This window comes from Neolamprologus brichardi, chromosome 17 (genome assembly GCF_056152115.1).
Source record: "Neolamprologus brichardi isolate AB-2024 chromosome 17, ASM5615211v1, whole genome shotgun sequence".
Taxonomy (NCBI): Eukaryota; Metazoa; Chordata; class Actinopteri; order Cichliformes; family Cichlidae; genus Neolamprologus; species Neolamprologus brichardi.
Window position 1 is genome coordinate 1,262,574 of NC_142120.1, and position 20,162 is coordinate 1,282,735.

Consider the following 20,162-nt stretch of genomic DNA (forward strand, 5'->3'; position numbering starts at 1 on the left):
CTCTTTCATGCATGTTGTCCCAGAAAATACACTCAGTGCAGTGTTAGCAGGAGGATGCAAGGACTTTACAACCAAAGGGAGGCTGAGTACAGCGCTGTGCCACAAGAAAGCAAGACAGTCAGACTCTCTGACACAGGCCTTCCCTGAGGCAACGACGACTGCGCTTTGATTTCAAAAAATACTCATTTGAATTCAAAACACCACAGGGCAGTTTGAGACTGTCATCATTTGGATGAGACACACTTATAATACACATTATGTCACACGCGGCGCCTACTGGGCTTCAGATCCTCATCTTGTGGGGACATGATGCAAGATTGTGGGTCAAAATTCAACCACTAGATCACTGGATGATTTATTTTTCTGCAGACTTTTAATGCATCTGCTTTGTCTGCATGATTGCAAATTGCAGGAACCATTATTAAGATGCTTGTACAAAAACATAAGTGTTTGTGTCAGGACAAGGATACAGGTTTACAGTATCCAGTGTGGTGCTTCTGTCCCACCAACAGGTTAAATTGGCCAGCACAAGGTTAAATATTCCCAGCATTCCCGTATCCGCAGCAGAAACACGAGAAATCGCGTACATCGGGAGGATTCGTCGGGTTTTATAAGGCAAACTGTTTCCTAACTTCACTGAGGATGATCAAATATTTAGTCACATAGCCAGAGCAGGCAGTTACAGAGCAGCTTGGTACTGACAAATCAAATGTTGCTAGCAGCCAGTTGTCATTTCCCACAGTGTTTTGAAGTGTAGGCGCAGCGCACCGCCGCACAGCCTTCGTGTTAAATACATTTTGTCTGTTGCTGCTGCGTTAGCTGTGACAGCGCTGACTGCAGACTCCTCTGGGAAATCAGCCCACTTCCTGTTGTATCACAGCCACTGGAGGTGAAGGAATTAAGACGTTTGTGTGTGTGTGGAAGCGGGAGGATGTAGAGAAGCTGCTCTACAGATATTTCGTCAAGCTGTGTTTTCCAGACAGTCTCCATGAGAAATGGGTCACACGAGGTTTTAATGTGGTGGAAATTAACGAACGAACATAAACGTCGAGGCGAAGGTTTTGTTTGGAGGTTTGACGTGAACGTATCCGCTCATGGATAAAGCACCACCTATAGCAAAGGCTGCAGTCAACACTGGACGTCAGTGCAGCAGCACAGGACAAGAGCTGAACACCATCACGTAGCAGCTTCCCAACAAAGTCACTGGTCAGTGAAAGCAGACGTGTAAAACATGAGGCCCGAGGCCCGGAATCAGACCGCCAAAAACACCAATCTGGCCCAATGGATGGCTTTGGAAAATGTGAAGAAGAGCTTTTAACTGTATCTCCTACTGATAAAGACCTCCCCATGGCTGCTCATACACCAATGCAAATAAGTAACAGATACACCATTAAATGACAGAAGAAATAGTTTTTCTACTTTATGATTTATCAGTGGGTTCAAAATAAAAACAAGCAAAAAGAAAAAAAAATGTCTCACTTGAAAAAAATGATCTACTTTAGAATAATATATATTTATATTAATATATTATAGCACTAACTGAAGTTTTTCTCTAAATTTACACATTTATTTCTTACTGTTTCAGCCCAAAGCAGCATTTCTTTCTCACGTGAAAACTGCTGATATTGTGCTTTATTTAGGTCTTTATATTAAACGTATTTACGCAGATGGAAAGAGGGATTTCACTGGTCCGGCCCACCTCAGATCGAAGCCATCAAAGGGCCCAAAGTGTAAAATGAGTTTGACATCTCTGATTTAGGCGTTTTGAACATGTCAACTTTAATCTAAAGAAAAGACAGTTAAATATATTTCTTCTTTCTCGGACAGCAAAGTAACTGCTGCATGTGCAAATGAGGCAGCAGCACAAACACGTTGCACATGTTGGTCGCACACAGTGTCACTACATATACCTACTGTATTTGAACAGTGTTTCCACAGAAATACTGTGTAAACGACTGACGTAGCCACCAAAACACCACCTGGTGCTTAGTAAAGAGCTTTTGCGATGCCTAAAACTGAGCTTTGGGCCATCGTCACCTTGGTGTTTTGAAACCGGATACGACAGGCGAAGCACATATTTGACTGTGAAGTCAACGCCATGTGTTAAGACGTTGAGGTTAAAAGTTGGCTGAGATGGCGCCGCCCTAGTGGCAGCCTGCCATAGCAGCTCCCGATCACCGTAATGTTCTTTTATATTTATCTGTTTATCTTAATATGCATCTATCAATGTCTCTGTTTCTACACTCATTTAACACGAGTGCTTGATGTTTGTTGTATATTTGCTGCTAGGGCAACTAAATTTCCCTCTGGGATTGATAAAGTTTCTCTGGTAAAAAGTTGCCTGCATAGTCCCCATTATTCACTCTAATAGTGACCATAGTTTAAACGTCCACATGACCTGAAGCTGGAGGTCATAAAGTCATCAGGAAAATCTTTACTGAGGAGCAGTCGAGTCAAGCACATTATCGTGTAGATTTGTCTACAACTGGATGTTTTTGTCTCACAGACGTCGCCCCCTGTTGAGCGATGAAAAGAATACAGGTCCTTGGTGTCACTTTTCAGACTGAAGCAGCATCCATTGTTCATACAGTCTGTGTTGTGAGGAGGATTATGTTTTTGCATGCGTGTGTATGCAAAAAAGAAGGCTAATAAACTAATAAACGACACTACATAACAGAGCCATAACCAGCTTCGTCATCCTGCAGCCTCCATGAGCAACAGCGAGCACCATGAGTTCTCCAAATTCTTCAGGTTCTGATCAGGCGAATACAAAAAAACAACCTCGAAACCAAAACAAAGCGAGCACGTTTTTCTTTGAAACTTTGGTAGCAGGACTCCGAGGATCAACTTCCTTTGGAAACAGCCTCAAGTGGCCATTTAAGTAAGAGCAGTTATTTGTGATGGATAAATATTTTTCTTCTTTCAGTCCAAAATTCTTCCGTATTTTGCAACTTGATTGTACAATGTGACCATTAAATGGTTGCATCTGTGTCATGTTTTGCATGTGTACAGTGAAGGACTTTGGGGGGATCCCTCTCCAGGGGCCAAACTGAACTTCAGACCCCAGCAGTGACTCTCAGGAACCTTACCTCGTCTCCCCCATCTGTTCAAAAAACACTAACCCCAAGCAGCGAAGTAGCCATCACTGCCTTCATCTACACATCACTGTTTAATTAATTTCATTTAATGAACTGCCAGCAGGCGATCACAGTAGAATCAAAATGGCAAACACCTCCAGCTGAGCTTCTCCACCCTCACTTTATCTCCACTGCCCACATTTCACGATGCATAAAAGTGAAAAAATAGCCTTGATTAGACCTTCTCTGCCAGGTAATGTGACATTTTCATAAACCTATCAGAATAGTGACCCTTCTGAACCCCAATCATTCTAATCACAAACTAAAACCTCTGATTAAAAATAAATAAATAATAAATAAATGGATTTTAAATAAATTATATTTTTGTTGAAAACGTCTTGCTTTGTGCTTACAGTTTCAATTTCAACCACACATACCTGATCTAATTACATGGTCCGCTCGTCAATCTTGGGCCAATCTTGTGGAAACTGACCATGAAAAATCCACCAGCATCCTTATCGCAGCAAGAGGAAGACAGAGAAACGCTGCACATGGGACTGCGGCGGAACTTCTCCGAGGATGAGCCGGAGTCCAGAGCGCGTACAGCCGCCAGGGAAACTAAACACCAGCGGTGTGGAAACCCCAGATTAGAGGTCAAATGCACGGCTGTGAACACAGCCAGAACCGGAGGACACTGAAAAATGGAGCATGCTGACGGCGCGGCAAGGAGGAAACAACCCGATAAGGACGAGGACAACTCCGAGATGAGCGCTTTTTACGCGCATGTAGTGTGTGAAAACGCGTTCACCTCCATTCACAGCGGCGTTATTCTCGGGACTCCAAGAGAGAAAACAAGCGGCAGGAAGCTTGAAATCACGGAATTTAAACCGGACACATCCAACAAGTGCGGGACGCGAAGGCGAAATGACGCTGCTGGGCGGACTGGGGAGCGATGGGAGGAGAGGAGTCGCCCCACATCACGCAGAACCTCCCTTAAAAAGAAGGCGTGATGTAGTGGGCCTACATTTCAGAGCAATGCCAAAAATATATTTATATATGAGCCGGAATATTCCGCTTAACTCGATGCCAGTAAAAATGAAGTGCGATGTTTCTGAACTCTGTTTAATCACCGCATAAACTTACAGAGTGCTAATATTCAAAATATTAGTACTGTATCATATTACTGTATGAGTATCACAGTACTGTATGATGGCAGTAGAATTCAACATGCTGATATAGTAGAAGAAAGAAAGTTAAATGATAAATATAATAACACCAAAAATAGCATTTATCATTATATAGATGAGGACATATCAGCCATGCTCATCACCCATAAACTCCTTTAGACTCAATACAACCCGGATGTTACCCTGAACGCTGGTTCAGAATGTTCCCATTAGAAAACAAAGGCTGGGTAATGCTACAGTAGAGCCCCCATACACAGAGCATTGAGCCACAGTAATTGATTTGCCCTCAATCACTGTTCCTTTAATCTACTTACTGTTGCAGCCAAGTCAACGCCAATATTGACGGAGAGGGAAGGCCTGGCTGACTAAAAAGGGATGTGCAACAAAATTGAGACACACAGATTAATGCAAGTGAATCCAAGAAGAGCAGGGCAGCGGAAGCTGGGCGGTCTTGCTCCAGGCTCTCAAACTACAGAGGACAAAAACTGCCAAAATCACAAAGCAATAAATGATTAAAATGCATAAAAAAAATAAAGGCAAGGCAAGTTTATTTATATAGCACAATTCAACAGCAAGGTGATCCAAAGTGCTTTACAGAGACATTACAAACAGAAACAAACAAAAAGCAGGATTTCAAATGGGAAAAAAAGAGTAAGTTTTAAAATTTAAGCTTAAAAGTAAAACGGATTTGGTGCTTTATTCAAATGCAGCTGAGAACAGGTGAGTCTTCAACCTGGATTTAAATAAACTGAGTGTTTCAGCTGATCCGAGGCTTAATAAATAATAAATAAAGTTTGCATTAAAAAGGTTATGTAATATAATATGATTCTTCTTTTTAGCTTTTAGCTTTGTTTTACTTGTTGACCTCTAAGAAGCTTGGACCTGTTTATTTTTCATCAACACGATTTATTGACGTATTATTTGACTGTATGACTTCCAGCTAAGCTAAGGGACTAGTCCATACATCACCAAATGGCTGACCTCGGTCCGGATCCGGACCAACTGCTGGATCTGTCCGGAACGGTAATCAGTGCCAGGAAAAAATTCCCCATGATACATAAACCCAGAGCTCTGTTTTATCAGTACGGCGTAAAACAGAGGGCGCAGGTAAACCAGTCCTTACGGTAATCGCCTACTGTTTATGGAGTTAGGCAGAAAAGTCAGTCAGACATATAGCGTACTGCAGACACAACATAGAGAGGAGCAGACACGCTCGACGGTGAGCGAGTGGACGGATCAGTGTGGGCTCATTCCTCCAAACCTTTATGTCTCACATGCTGTGAAACAGTGGAGCTAATCTAAAGCGGGAATGTTAAGCGTCTCTATGAAACCAAACACAAGTTTGTTGAAAAGACGTATCCACCAACGCACACATTCATATGTGCACCAACCACGTTCAGACCCAGATTCAAGCTCCTCACGCAGCAGTCACATGATCATTTAGCCCACTGAGGGATAGTGGACGCTTGTTTTAAAAAGGGCCCGTTTTTCCAGATGTGATTTGTTTCTTGAAAAGCTGGCCTCAAATTCCTCTTTAATTGTTTGAAGAAACAATTAGGAAAGGAAAGAAGAAAATATGAAGAGAAACGAGACACTTTTTTGGAATAAGCACTTTTGATTGTATTATTATGAAGAAGAATATGTTTATTATTTGTAATGAAGGCCTGTAGTTCACTCGGTTAGCCATATGTGTCTTAATGTGAACAAAAAATAAATATCAGTGTGATGAAGTGGAAATACACAACGATGATTTGATTGACATGAGATGAAATAGACGTGAGATCTGGATCTTGTTGTGAACGAAATCTTAGTAATCGAACCATCTGGGATTTTAATTTGTTACCCCTGAACTAGTCCTTCTTCTAAGTGTAGACAGCTACGTCAGTGCTGTGGGAACAGAATCAGTATAGAAAAGCATCCATCCATCCATCCATCCATCCATCCCCCATCCATCCTCCCATCCATCCTCCCATCCATCCTCCCATCCATCCATCCCTCATCCTCCCATCCCTCATCCTCTCATCCATCCATCCCCCATCCATCCTCCCATCCATCCTCCCATCCATCCATCCCTCATCCTCCCATCCCTCATCCTCTCATCCATCCATCCCCCATCCATCCTCCCATCCATCCTCCCATCCATCCATCCCTCATCCTCCCATCCCTCATCCTCTCATCCATCCATCCATCCATCCATCCATCATCCTCCCATCCCCCATCCTCTCATCCATCCATACTCCATCCATCCATCCATCCTCTCATCCATCCATACTCCATCCATCCTCTCATCCACCCATACTCCATCCATCCTCTCATCCACCCATACTCCATCCATCCTGCCATCCATCCATCCCCCATCCACCCATCCATCCCATCCATCCATCCATCCACCCATCCATCCCCATCCATCCATCCATCCATCATCCTCCCATCCCCCATCCTCTCATCCATCCATACTCCATCCATCCTCTCATCCACCCATACTCCATCCATCCTCTCATCCACCCATACTCCATCCATCCTGCCATCCATCCATCCCCCATCCACCCATCCATCCCCATCCATCCATCCATCCATCCATCCTCCTCCCATCCCCCATCCTCTCATCCATCCATACTCCATCCATCCATCCATCCTCTCATCCACCCATACTCCATCCATCCTCTCATCCACCCATACTCCATCCATCCTGCCATCCATCCATCCCCCATCCACCCATCCATCCCCATCCATCCATCCATCATCCTCCCATCCCCCATCCTCTCATCCATCCATACTCCATCCATCCTCTCATCCATCCATACTCCATCCATCCTCTCATCCATCCATCCATCCATCCATCCCCCATCCTGCCATCCATCCCCCATCCTCTCATCCATTCATACTCCATCCATCCTCCCATCCATCCATCCTCTCATCCATCCATACTCCATCCATCCTCTCATCCATCCATCCATCCATCCATCCCCCATCCTGCCATCCATCCCCCATCCTCTCATCCATTCATACTCCATCCATCCTCTCATCCATCCATCCATCCATCCATCCTCTCATCCATCCATCCATCCTCTCATCCATCCATCCATCCATCCATCCATCCATCCATCCATCCATCCATCCCCCATCCATCCTCCATCCATCCATCCATCCATCCATCCATCCATCCTCCATCCATCCATCCCCATCTATCCTCCATCCATCATCCATCCATCCTCTCATCCATCCTCCCATCCATCCATCCTCCCATCCATCCATCCATCCATCCATCCATCCTCTCATCCATCCTCCCATCCATCCATCCTCTTCTGCTCTTCCTTATCAGGGTCAAGTTTAAAAACTAGCAAAAACAAATACATTAGTCTGACCACTTAATGCTTTATTGCAACTATAATCACTCAATTTTACAAGCTGACACCTGTTGCAAGACTTGTGTTGAGTATATATTATTTCTGAACATCTCATAGTCCCCTGTCTTCTCATCTTTGGCTACTCACCTCACTTACACAGTAAGACGTGGCTGACGGGGTACTTTAGGGTTGTGAACTGTGAAATGTTGGAAACACAGTCAGGAAAACTTTGTCTGAAATATCAGTTTCTTGTGATGATACTCACAGTAGCTCATGGTTACACATCTGAGATAAAACTGCAGGGACAGCTTGTCGTGCAGCTCAGTACTGGATCTGTGTTCAGTCGACCAGGTAAATTACAGAAAAAGACTGGGAGATGAAAACAAGCAGATCCTTTTAGTGAAAATACCACTGGTACAAAGTCAGTGTCTGCTAAAAACATTCAGGGAACAAAAGGAATTCAAGACAATAAAAGAAAGAGTTTGACATCTTAGAAGATTTAGAGGATTGAGAGACCGGTAACACCTTACTACCACTCTCATGTCTGTATGCTAGACATGAATCTGCAGAGAACACGTCTAGCTTTGCTTCAAATAAAGACCTACAACCAAAGTAAACATCTATCCTGACTTTACCCAAAGGTAAAAGATTAATGACCCACCACATCTTATTCTCATTAATCATCTTACTAGGTTGGGGTTTTTTTGCAAACACAAAAGTGTAAACACAAGTTATTGTTTTTCAGAACTTCTGTGTCAAACCATTACTTGACTGGAACAGTGACGAACAAGTGTAGAGTATTCATAGAAATCTGTTTCTTTGATCCACCACTATGACAAAAACTGAAATGTCTTTAATCAAGATATTAATCCATAAAAGCCCATTTTACAGGAAAACTATGGGAGAGTCAAAGTTAAAACTTTAACAGGAACTTCCCTCCATGTGTAAAGGAGCGCCGTGGCTGTATGGATTAAAGATGCTCATTCAGTAAAACTAGAGTCGCCTCAAGGATACGGCTCAAAACCTTTAGTCACTGCTTTAAATGTTCTGTAAATGCACGCCACACCAGTCTGTGCAAAAACTGTGTATCTGAAATGTAAAAGAGAAAGAGAGCATCCAGCTAGAGCTGTTTGATTTAACTGACAGTATCGACTCTGGGGGAGGTGCAGACACAAGATTTGAGTTTCACATTGCCGGATCAGTCAGCAGTGACCTTCCCTCATTACATCCAGGACGTTACTCCGTATTACAGTATTATATTTTAGTCAGAGGAGGGGACTAGATGATAGAATAGGCAGAAGGGTCTGAGAGAGGGCAGACGATGTAACACACATATACTGCTGTGCCAAAAAGGGGGGAAAGTTGTGTAAGTGTAGACATGTGCTGGTTGACATGATTAACCCTAACCTGAAAATCTGGCTAGCAGTTTCTGAAGCATATGTATCCTATTTTGGTGACTGATATAAATATGAGTTACAGCAGATGCGTTAAACAATGGCTCGTTGCAGTTAATCAAGCAGTCAGTCAGACAAGATATCCATCACAGTTTGAGCCAGAGCTTTATAACTCATGTCTGACCTGCGCCGTCTGATGGACTGATGGGTTATGGGAAGTGCACTGTAGAAACACAATGCAATGGATACTGGGCAGCAAAGCTGGGCACTGACGAGGTAAAATCAAAATCAAACCACGTAAGAGCTAAAGCAGCCATCACCTGACTAGGTGTTTGGGTGTGTGTGCAGCATCTCTATAGCAACCTGGCTCACAGTGTGCCGTGAGAGTGGAGACCATAGAAAAGCATGCCACGAAGCTCCCACTGCACACTTTTGGTGCTGATGTTAATGTCAGAGGAGGTTTGGAACACATCAGCATCTGGCATCTCCACCGTGAAGCTTCCAAACCCTTCCAGTGTGTAATAATTCCGCAGCTGATGGTTTAGTGTCTAGGAAAAACTGACTGTTATATTAAATTCAGTGTAAATGTTTGTAAAGGCACCCTGCATGGGGTGGAAGACAAAATGTGTGGACTAATAGTTTTGTCCACATCATCTAAGTTTGCATGTCAAAGTTTTCTATATGAAAAGACTTTTTAAGAAAAAGGTCACAAAGTTCTCCTTCCACCGCTAAAATCTCTAAAAAGGTGCATTTTAGTCTCTGTGAAGGTTCTCAGTCATCCAGCTCATCGTAGTCTAAGGAGCTTGGAAAGAAAAGTGTCTGGACTTCTTTAAGTTGATTGAAGACATTTCACCTCTCGTCTGAGAAGCTTCTTCAGTTCTAAGGTCAAATGGTGGAGAGTCCCAGATTTAAGCCCCCCCCCCCATGGGGGGAGTGAATACCTCAGGGCTCTATTCTGGGTCCGGTCTTATTCTCCTTATACATGCTCCCATTAGGCTCCATTTTTCAGAAACACCAGATCTCTTACCACTCTTATGCAGATGATGCACAGTTCTACCTCTCTCTAAAACCAGGTGCTGATAGTACGCTGCAGAAAGTCTCAGAGTGTCTTAGCGACATACATTGCTGGATGTCTCTGAACCTTCTCAAACTAAATCATGACAAAACCGACATTATAATCTTCGGTAAGCAGGACTCTGTTAGTCTCATAAGAAACAATCTGGGCCCATTATCAGCTCATGTACATCCCCATGTAAAAAATCTTGGTTTCATTTTTGATTCCACTCTCAAGCTGGACGAGCAAATAAATTCAGTTGTTCGTGGCAGTTTTTTCCAACTCAGGAGCGTTTCTAAACTCAAAAATATCCTGTCATCTAAAGACCTGGAAACTGTTATCCATGCTTTCATATCGTCACGTCTTGACTACTGTAACTCTCTCTATTTAGGCATTTGTCACTCAAGCCTGTCACACCTGCAACTTGTTCAAAATGCAGCCGCGAGGCTCCTGACGGGGACTAGAAAGAGAGAATATTACCCCGGTACTCGCATCTCTACATTGGCTACCAGTTAAACACAGAATTGATTTTAAGGTTTTATTATTTGTTTTTAAAGCCCTCCATGGTTTGGCTCCAGGTTACATTTCAGATCTTCTTAGCCTGCCCACTCGATCTCTGCGCTCCTCCAGTCAGATGGTTTTATCAGTTCCCAGCTCAAATCTAGAGGTGACAGCTTTCTCCATTGCCGCCCCGGAACTCTGGAATAGTCTCCCCCCCTTCATAAAATTCTCTTCATCCTTGGAAGCCTTTAAATCGAATCTCAAGACCTACTTTTTTTCCAAGGCTTTCGGATCTCTTTGATATTACATGTCTTATTCTTCTTTTTTTTTAAAATGTTTTCTATTTTAATTCTTTTATTACATTATCCCTCTGTTCAGCACTTTGGCCGACACTTGATGTCTTTTAAATGTGTTATATAAATAAAGATGACTTGACTTGACCTCAGAAAATCAGATGATAGGGTGGGGCTAGGTTTCACAGCGGGTTCACCTGAAACCTTGGTTGATTGTGACCCACACCCGTTTTCACACCTTGGCTCATGTGATTAGGTGGAGGATGATTAGGTTCATGACCCTCTTGGGGGGAAACTCCCACAGGGCTTAACATCTTCAAGCAACTTAAAGAAGTCCAGACGCTTTTCTTTCCAAGCTGTTGAAGAGTTAACTAATTGATTTGTTAGTAAATGAATTTAGTGCAAATTAAAGTTTAATTACTTTGGAATAATGTGTTGAATTAAATGCAGGCCCTGCATATCGAGATGATAATATCATCCAACTGACTGAAGCACAGTGAATGCTTTGAGGCTGCTTTGCTGCCACTGGGACCGGAGAGCTCGCATGAAAAGTGAATTCCCAAATTAATTTATGTCAGAGTGGCTGATCACCAGCTAGACATCAAAGTAAATCTGCTAAAGAAGCCTCTCAAACAAAGAGAAGCTGCTCTGCAAATGCAGCGCGACGCGAATGCTTAATTCACATGTTCAAGAACTGGACAGAAGGCTTGAATTCGTCTATATTTGTAGACAAAAATCAAAATGACCAGAGTTTCCAGACTGTATGTTTGTGTCATTTGATGAGCTTAATAAATCCACAGTGCTGTGTGCATTTTCCTCATGTTCACTGTGGTGCTGGGTTTTATCTAACTTTCACAACAGTTACTGCATTTCAGTTTCCTCTGTCCGTGCATACGTGAACAAAACGGATCCCAGAGGCAGACAGAAGGAACATGCCGGACAGAAACGGTGCGAGAAAAGAGACGAGACCAGATTAGAAGTAGAAGTACAATATGGGCAGGAGACAGAGGAGGAGAAATGGAAAGAAGAGAGGAGGCGACAAGAAGAGGAGAGCCCTGTGGGCGATGATAGATCATGACTAAGCATTACACTGTTGGCTGTAAGTGAAGCCATTCATCAGGTGACCTGCAGCGCCGCCTGCTCTTCATTCAGTGCCGATTTTCCAAAGTTAACATCAGTATCTATTTACACTAAAGTGCAGATGAAACAAATCACAGGAAATAAACAGCGTATAGAGTACAAGATCAGTACCTAGCATTAATACAAGAAGTACAATCTTACTGAAGTACTGTTTGCTACACTTGTATCCATAAAATCACTTTTACTGCGGAAACTTCGATCCTTATCTTATCTGCTCGTTATCCCAAACATCCTAGCTGCTCTACAGTGAACAGACCGTGACATCAGCCATATTATTGGTCAGATAATAAGATTAGAGCTGCTCAAATACAGTGAAAGTGCTCTTGCTGCGTGCTTTGACTGACAGGTGACAGGTGTGGTTTGGGCTGCATCCCTCACGATGTGGACATCACCCAGTGGTTGTAGATTCTTACATGTTTGTGTGGCACCATGTTGGTTTTTCACACCTCATGTGACTTATATACTTATATATTGGCTAGCACTTACCTAGCTTGCTTAGCCAGTTGCATTAATAAAATGTACAGGTGCAGCTCAAGGACACAGGTATTGGCTAATTAGTTCTGAGAAATGACCTGATAAAACACTAAAATCTCACTCATCAAAAGTGTGAACTGCAGCCTCAGTTTCCCGTTCTCAGTTGACAGGAGTGGCACCCACTGTGGGCTTTGTTGCTGTAGCTAATCTGCTTCAAGGTTGGACGTGCTGTGCATTCAGAGATGCTCTACTGCATGTAACGTGGTTATTTGAGTTACTGTTACCTGCTTATGAGCTCAAAGCAGTCTCCTCTGACCTCAGTGAGGCATCTTCACCCAGAGAAACACCTCTCAGAAACACCTGGATGACCAGGAGGCAACATCTCTGACTGTGAGGAGGAACATTACAGATGGGTTTATGGGTTATCTAATATAACAAATGTGGTGCAGTTTAGACAGACATCCAGGGTAAAGGTGGACAAACTGGATGTTTCCCCTGTTGTATAAACCCAGTCTTCATGGCCCAGCATGTTCATATCAGAATCAGAACGTTGTCTTTGCTGTGACTGTGAAACTTCTGTGCCAACTAAGAAAGCAGCATTAGCCCATCACAGTTAATTGTTGTGATCAAGTTGTCCAACAGTGTTGGTCAAGTTACTTGAAAAAAGTAATTAGTTACTAATTACTGATTATGTCACCAAAAAAGTAATCCCATTACTTTACTGATTACTTATTTTCGAAAGCAATTAGTTACTTAATTTTCAAAAACATGACACACAACCTGAATACATAATGAATCTATTTTTTTGCAGAATCCATCAAATGAAAAAGTTTCTTTTTAAAACGTATTTTATTCATTTTAATCTTTTAACTTTATGCATCAAGCAAAATGAAATTATATGCAACAGTCTTTCAATATCTCCTGCATATTCCAGCATATAAAATAAAATAATCTTTTGTGTTTACACTCTTTCAAATAGATGCAAGTAAAACACAGCAGAAATAACTCAAATCAAAGACTCAGCAGCTCTTAAATCTATTCAGCTGTTTAGCAGGAGTGGGGCGGGTGGAGGTTTGCCCACAGCGACATGTCAGTGGGAGGATCCGGGGGTTTCTCTGTGAATGTCACAACCCACTTTGACAGAATCAAACTCAAAGTAATGTGATTACTTCCACACTAAACGCTGCATGGTCTCTCTGCACGCCATATTATCCATTGTTGATCTGCACACGTCTGTCGCTGCCACGAACGCCGCACGCTCGTATGTCACTGTCATCAGACGCTCACAAACAACATCACGGTTTAATAACGCAGTAATGCAGCGTGCTTATTGAAAAGTAACAGTAATCTAATTACTTTTTTGCAATAGTAATCCCTCACATTACTCATTACTTGAAAAAGTAATCAGATTACAGTAACATGTTGTAATGCGTTACTGCGCATCTCTGATGTCCAAGCCGCTGTTATTTTAAAGCTGGCGTGCTGTAGGTGAAGCTATAATAAAGGAGCTTCAGATGATGAGGAGGATCCGCCCCCTCACATCCAGCTTCATCCTTCGAGCTATTCCCGCGGCTCCGTTCTCTCTGTCACTTCCACTTTCCCACGCTGTCAGATTCCCCTCGTTCAATTTCATCATGTCTGCTGTGGTTTAATGAGCCCCCGTTCTTTAAAAATTCATTGCCTTTGTGCCTTTCTGCCGTTCAGACCTTCTTCCCTAAAGCCGCCCGCAGCACACATTCACCTCCACCTCCCCGTCCGCGGTCAGGTCTTTCCCTGCGAGTCTCAAACAGCTGCTAACGCCGCTCCAAAACCACCGTCGTTTACACGCCAGGGTCCTGTCCTCATTCCTGTCATCAGCTGGGACTCTGCTCTAATGTTTGATCAGAGTGTAATCACCAGAGTATTTCATTACTTAGCCTTAAATCTGCAAATATTATTCTTTCCTCTGATTCGAGATTCTTAATGTCCGTCTGGAAAAAGCAACATACGATAGCTTAATGCAACAAACGCCTATTGCAGCTGTTTAAGACAGAATACGAGTGAACTGTTCATCCCAGATATGTTGAACAGCTGACGGTCTTTTGTTGTACAAATCCAGGCTAAAGCACCAGAGGGACTTTCGGTAGACTGAGCAGAGAGGGGGTTAGCTATAGAGATTTACAGTACTTACTGAAGGACAAACTCACATAGCATCTTCTACCTTGTGGATATATTGCCACACTATCTTTCATGAAATGTCAGTTTTTCTGTTTGTTTTTTCCGAGTTAGTGAGTAACCGTTGCTTCAGGTGGTAAAAAAAAAAGGTAAATCATAAAAAACAGAAGAGGAAATGAGGAAAATACGACCTGGAAAACAAGACAAGCAGCAGACAGTGAGAGATGTGTATGAGGGCAAACAATAGGCGGTGATGGTGCATATTGTGTCTGTTGTCGCTGAGCGTGGCAGCTTGATGCATTGCACTGCTGGGTCAAATACAATTCTGCGAGTGCGACCGGTCTGCCATATCTGCATATCAATTATTTGTGGCTGCCATAAATACAGTTTAATGGAACTGTCAGCGTGTGCCATTGCATATTAACTGAGCCTGGAGCTCAGCTGCAGCTGGTTGCTGCTGGCAAACAATCCTGGACACATCTGCATCCAGGTGGAGAACGGCAGGAAGTGCGGCACTGACTTGAATATAGATAATGGGGAGGGGCTGAAGAGATTGGTTTTCTTAATAATTATCAGAATTTTATTATGAACAACTTCACATGCATATGAACTTGAGTGACAGCCGATTCTTAACCTCCTAGGACCTGCGTCCACATATGTGGACATCACATTTTGGGTTATTTAGGCCTGATAACAACTTACCAGGACATTATATTGCAACTGTTCTATCAAAATTTTAAATGAATATCCTCATATGTGGCTCTCATTTTCCTTACGAACAAAAATTAGGTAAAAATAAATAAATAAATCTGGTACTTCTTTGTTTTTACATTCAGGTCCCAATCAGCCCAAATATCAAAGAGAAATTAAAAATGCTGCTGTGGAAGAGTTCAGGTCTTAGGAGGTTAATCCAACTTCAACAGTTGTGTGAAGGGTTTCCACAAAGTTCAGGAGTGTTTATGGGAATTTTTCCATTTTTCCAGAAGCGCATTTATGAGGTCACACATGATGTTGGACGAGAAGGCGTAGATCGCAGGCTTCGCTCTAATTCATTGCAAAGGTGCTCAATCAGGTTGGGGTTTGACTCTGTGCAGGCCCGTCAAGTTCTTCCACACCAAACTTGGTCATCCATGTCTTTATGGACTTTGTGCACAGTCACGTTTGAACAGGAAGGGGCCATTCCCAAACTGATCCCACCAAGCTGGGAGCATGAAATTGTCAAAATATCACAGAAGGCTGACGCATCAAGAGTTCCTTCACTGGAACTAAAGGGCCGAGCTGCTGAAAAACAATCAGAAAAACAACACGCACGACACGCAGTCGTCATCATCTGTTAACAAGGACTACAACAGTTAGTCTCATTAGTGTTAGAGCTGGGCGGAGCCAGACAGCGCCCACTAGCTATCTAGTATTAGCTTAGCATGCTAACCAAAAATGCTACTGGTGAATAAAGTTGGTATTAATGCACCAAAATGCCTGTAACTTTCAGTGTACATGCTAGTACTGCTTACAATAAAAATACATATTAACAGGTACCTCTGTGAGAGTGTTTTTACTAATGAGCATGCATTATTTTCCTTTGCTGAGACAGCTACTGCACAGCTATTTGGAACCTTAATGCAGTTGCAGTATTTGTCCACAAGGTGACTCCAACTATTCACAAAGCACATTAATTTAGAGGAATTTCATTGTTAAGCTCTTTTTGAACTCTGTTTCACTCACAAATATGAATAAACTGAAGCAACATTGTCAAGAAGAATATGGCAAAATTCCTCCACAACTGATAAACACTGGTAAAGTCACACAGGAAACGAGCACACCTTGTTTTTTTGTTGAAGCAAGGAAAGCATAACATGCAGGAAACAGTCATGGATGGGCCCCCGCTGGTCTGTTTTCTGCTTCGGCCTTCCAATTCTCCCTGAGTCTCGGTTGCAGACCTGTTGCACATCAGTCTCATCCTCAACCAGCACTCAAGGACCAGCTCCAACAACCAGTCTCTGCCAGACCGTTTGTTTCATTAGAGGTAATCAGGCTCCTTCAAGACTCTCCAGCATTTTAGCAAGATTAGCCTAACATATCTGTGTGGCTGAAGAGTGGCTCACTCTTCCTGTTCCCTTTAAGCAGGTCCAGAGGTTCTTCTTAGGTTTTGTTTTGTTTGTTTGTTTGTTTTAATTTTATTTAAGCGTGTGTGTGGGTGTGCCTGTGTGTGTGTGTGTATATTATCGTATCTGTTCATGTAAGAAAAACTAAAAAATATGTGAGGGGAACAGATTGTATTGTCACTGTAAACTAATGTACACTTGTCTCTCAATAAAAATATGGAAAAAAAAAAAAAAAAGCAGGTCCAGAGGTCACTGCATCTGCTCCTCTGAATGGCCAACCTCCTTTAACTCCATTTACAGGTGAAAACAAGTGAGACAAACAAGTAAGCCTCGTCACCTTGACTCACCTATCTCTCCTCTCTCAGTAAACCTGCTGTCATCTTGCCTACATGCTCATTGTTATTCAGTAAATCAGTCAAACTTTGAATTTTGTCTGCCTTGGGTCTTGCTTCAGAGCATCGGCATAACTTTGTGCTGAACATTGGGGGCCGTCATCTGTCTCTGTCCACATAAATAAATAAATTTGGCTAAATTCCCAGATGATAAAACGTGCAACTACTTTGCTGGTAATACCTGAAATGAGTAAAGAAAATCAACAGCCTATTTATGCAAGATAATTCATAATTTTATTGGCGGAGGGGTTATATTGGTTGGGTCCGATTGGGGGAGGGGGGGTCATAGCCCCCCAAACTCCCTGCAAATTATGCCCCTGCTTCAGAGTCTGCTTTGCTTTATTTTTCCAGTAAATAATGTCATGTATTGTTGTTCATCGGATGCCTGGTAATGATTAGATCATTTTTATTATGACCTGTTAAATAAAACAAAACTGACACAGAATCTTTTTTTTTTCTTTTATAAAAACCATGATTGTAAATCTCACATATTAGAAAAATAAAGGAGAAAATCAGTTTTTCTTTCATGGAGAGGCTCAGTCTATGAAACTGGTCAAATGTGGAGACAGACATCTAAATTATCAACAACTTTGCCTTTGCTTGGTGTAATTACCGAACCGAAAGCCTGTGAAACAAAACAGTTTTCTTCAGCCGGTCTGGTTTGGGGGTTTTGCCTGTAAATCGAAGCCATCAGATCTTCATGTTCATTCAGCACAGGGATGCTGTGCTGCTGTCGGCTGCTAATTCAGCTGCAACCACATTACTCTCCTCCCTAATAAGGTTTACTGAGGGTCTGTCTTCCCAAGCTGCACCCTCCACCCTCACAAACATCATAATGGAGCCTGACACACGCGTGTGCTTTTGCTTTTTGCAGTGTGCTCTTGTTAATGAGTGTTGTGCGTGCGATTATGTGCATACAGAAAGATTTCAGAGAGTGAAGGCAAATGTTTGTCTGTTTGAAATGTGTCATCAAATGCTGAGCTTCATGCAGAGCTGGATCGTGTTGGCAACGTTAAACTGGAGCTAATGTCTACAAAACCTGTATCATGGTTAACGGAGGTTCCACATCTGTGTTATTAAAGCAGAAAATACTTGTGTGTGTGTTTATAAGTTATGTAGGTTAATAATTTGTCCTGATTTTGTTTGACTGAGATGAGCCCCTCTCATTAGGAGCCTTTTACAAGGATAATTTGGTAAGCCAGTAAAGGTCAGGAAGCCCAGCAGGATGCAGACAGTGATCAAGAACTCTACGCTCTGCGTTGACCTTCATATGTCTGGCCTCATTTTGGCAGGCAAGCTCTAGCTTCTCCCCTCGGCTTCAGAAGGATACATGTGGTTCATTATTAGCTCATTTCCTGCTCTTGCTGAAAATCAAGTTCTGTGCTGTTAGCCAAGATGCAATTAATTTTATTGACACTATTGTCTTTGATCTATTGTCTTTGATCAGTGCAATGCCCTCACTTATAAGGATCATTAATGTTAGAGATGATTTATCATCATTGCCCCAGTGCTAATCTTTTAGTCCTCAGTCATTTCTATGCATTGCTAAACACAGGTTTTGCTCTGCATTCAAAGTCATATAAAAAGCTGCACACGGGCACAGTCCAGATCAAAAGTTTAGGACCACTTGCCTTTAAAAGGCCAAATCTGTGCAAAAATGTGGATTCATTGTCATTTTCTGTCAGGCAGTCAGACTGTCATGATGCTCTGATGGCAAAGGAAAACAAAGCTTCCCTTGTTGAACGTGGTCGGGTTGTTGAACTGCATAAGCAGGATCTCTCACAGCACGCCATCGCTGCTGAGGTGGGACGCAGTAAGACGGTCATTTGATATTTCCTAAATGATCCTGAGGGTTATGGAACAAAAACTCAAGTGGAAGACCCAAAAAAAGTCCCCAGCACTGAGCCGGAGGATCAAACTGCCTGTCAGTCGAGACACTGGACGATTCTCGACCCACATTAAGGCCGTTACTGGCGCCGACTGCAGCCCCATAACCATCAGACGCCATTTGAGGCTGAAAGGCTTCAAGAACAAAAAAACGTCTCGTCTCCTTGAACGCCACAGGACTGACCGTTTGGACTTTGCTACAGAGAACCAAACATGGGACACTGAAAGGTGGAAGAAAGTTTTATTCTTTGAGGAGAACAAAAGTAACCTCGATGGTCCTGATGGTTTCCAACGTTACCAGCATGACAAGCAGATCCCACCTGAGGTGTTTTCTATGCGCCACAGTGGAGGGGGCTAAGGTCAAATGGTGCGACTCTGGGACTCGCCACCATTTGACCCTAAAACTGAAGAAGCTTCTCGGATGAGAGGTGAAACGTCTTCAAGCAACTTAAAGAAGTCCAGACGCTTTTCTTTCCAAGCTCCTTAGGCTACAGTACACAATGCCTGCAGGACAAGAGACTTCTTATAACCTCACTATTTTGGACCATCCTGCATGTTCCCCTGATCTAAATCCAAGTGAGAACCTTTGGGGATGGATGGCAAGGGAAGTTTACAGAAATGGACAACAGTTCCAGGCAGTAGATGTCCTTCATGCGGCCGTCTTCGCCACTTGGAGAAATGTTCCCTCTCACCTCATGGAAACGCTGGCATCAAGCATCAATGTTTGAAGTGATCAACAATAACGGTGGAGCGACTCATCACTGAGTTCATGTTTAAAACTTCTGTTTTGGGGGGTTTTTTTTGGAGGTGTGGCCCTATGCTGTGGTGTGCTGGGGGAGCAGCACAGCAAAGAAGGACTCATCCAGGCTGGAAAAACTGATCAGGAAGGCTGGCTCTGTGGTCGGCATGAAGCTGGACACTCTGGTGTCAGTGGCAGAGAAAAGGACACTAAAGAAACTGCTGGACATTATGGAATATGCTGGGCATCCTCTGCACACGGCCATAAACAACCAGAAGAGTCTGTTCAGTGACAGGTTGCTTCTCCCAAAGACAAGAACCAACAGACTTAAAAACTCCTTTGTTCCACACGCCATCAGACTGTTTAACTCCTCTCTGGAGGGGAAACAGGAGGACAAAGGAGGGGGGAACAACTAAGCTGT

At 42.9% G+C, this 20,162-nt stretch overlaps 1 protein-coding gene across 1 annotated transcript in view; it reads right to left on the minus strand.

The window, feature by feature from the left end:
• Positions 1-3,992, minus strand: part of fam163ab (family with sequence similarity 163 member Ab) — a 28,062-nt gene extending 24,070 nt beyond the window's left edge. Inside the window, exon 1 of the mRNA XM_087830628.1 lies at positions 3,515-3,992. The gene's annotated coding sequence lies outside the window, so the exon portion shown is untranslated. The remainder of the gene's footprint in view (positions 1-3,514) is intronic.
• Positions 3,993-20,162: the final 16,170 nt, after the last annotated feature.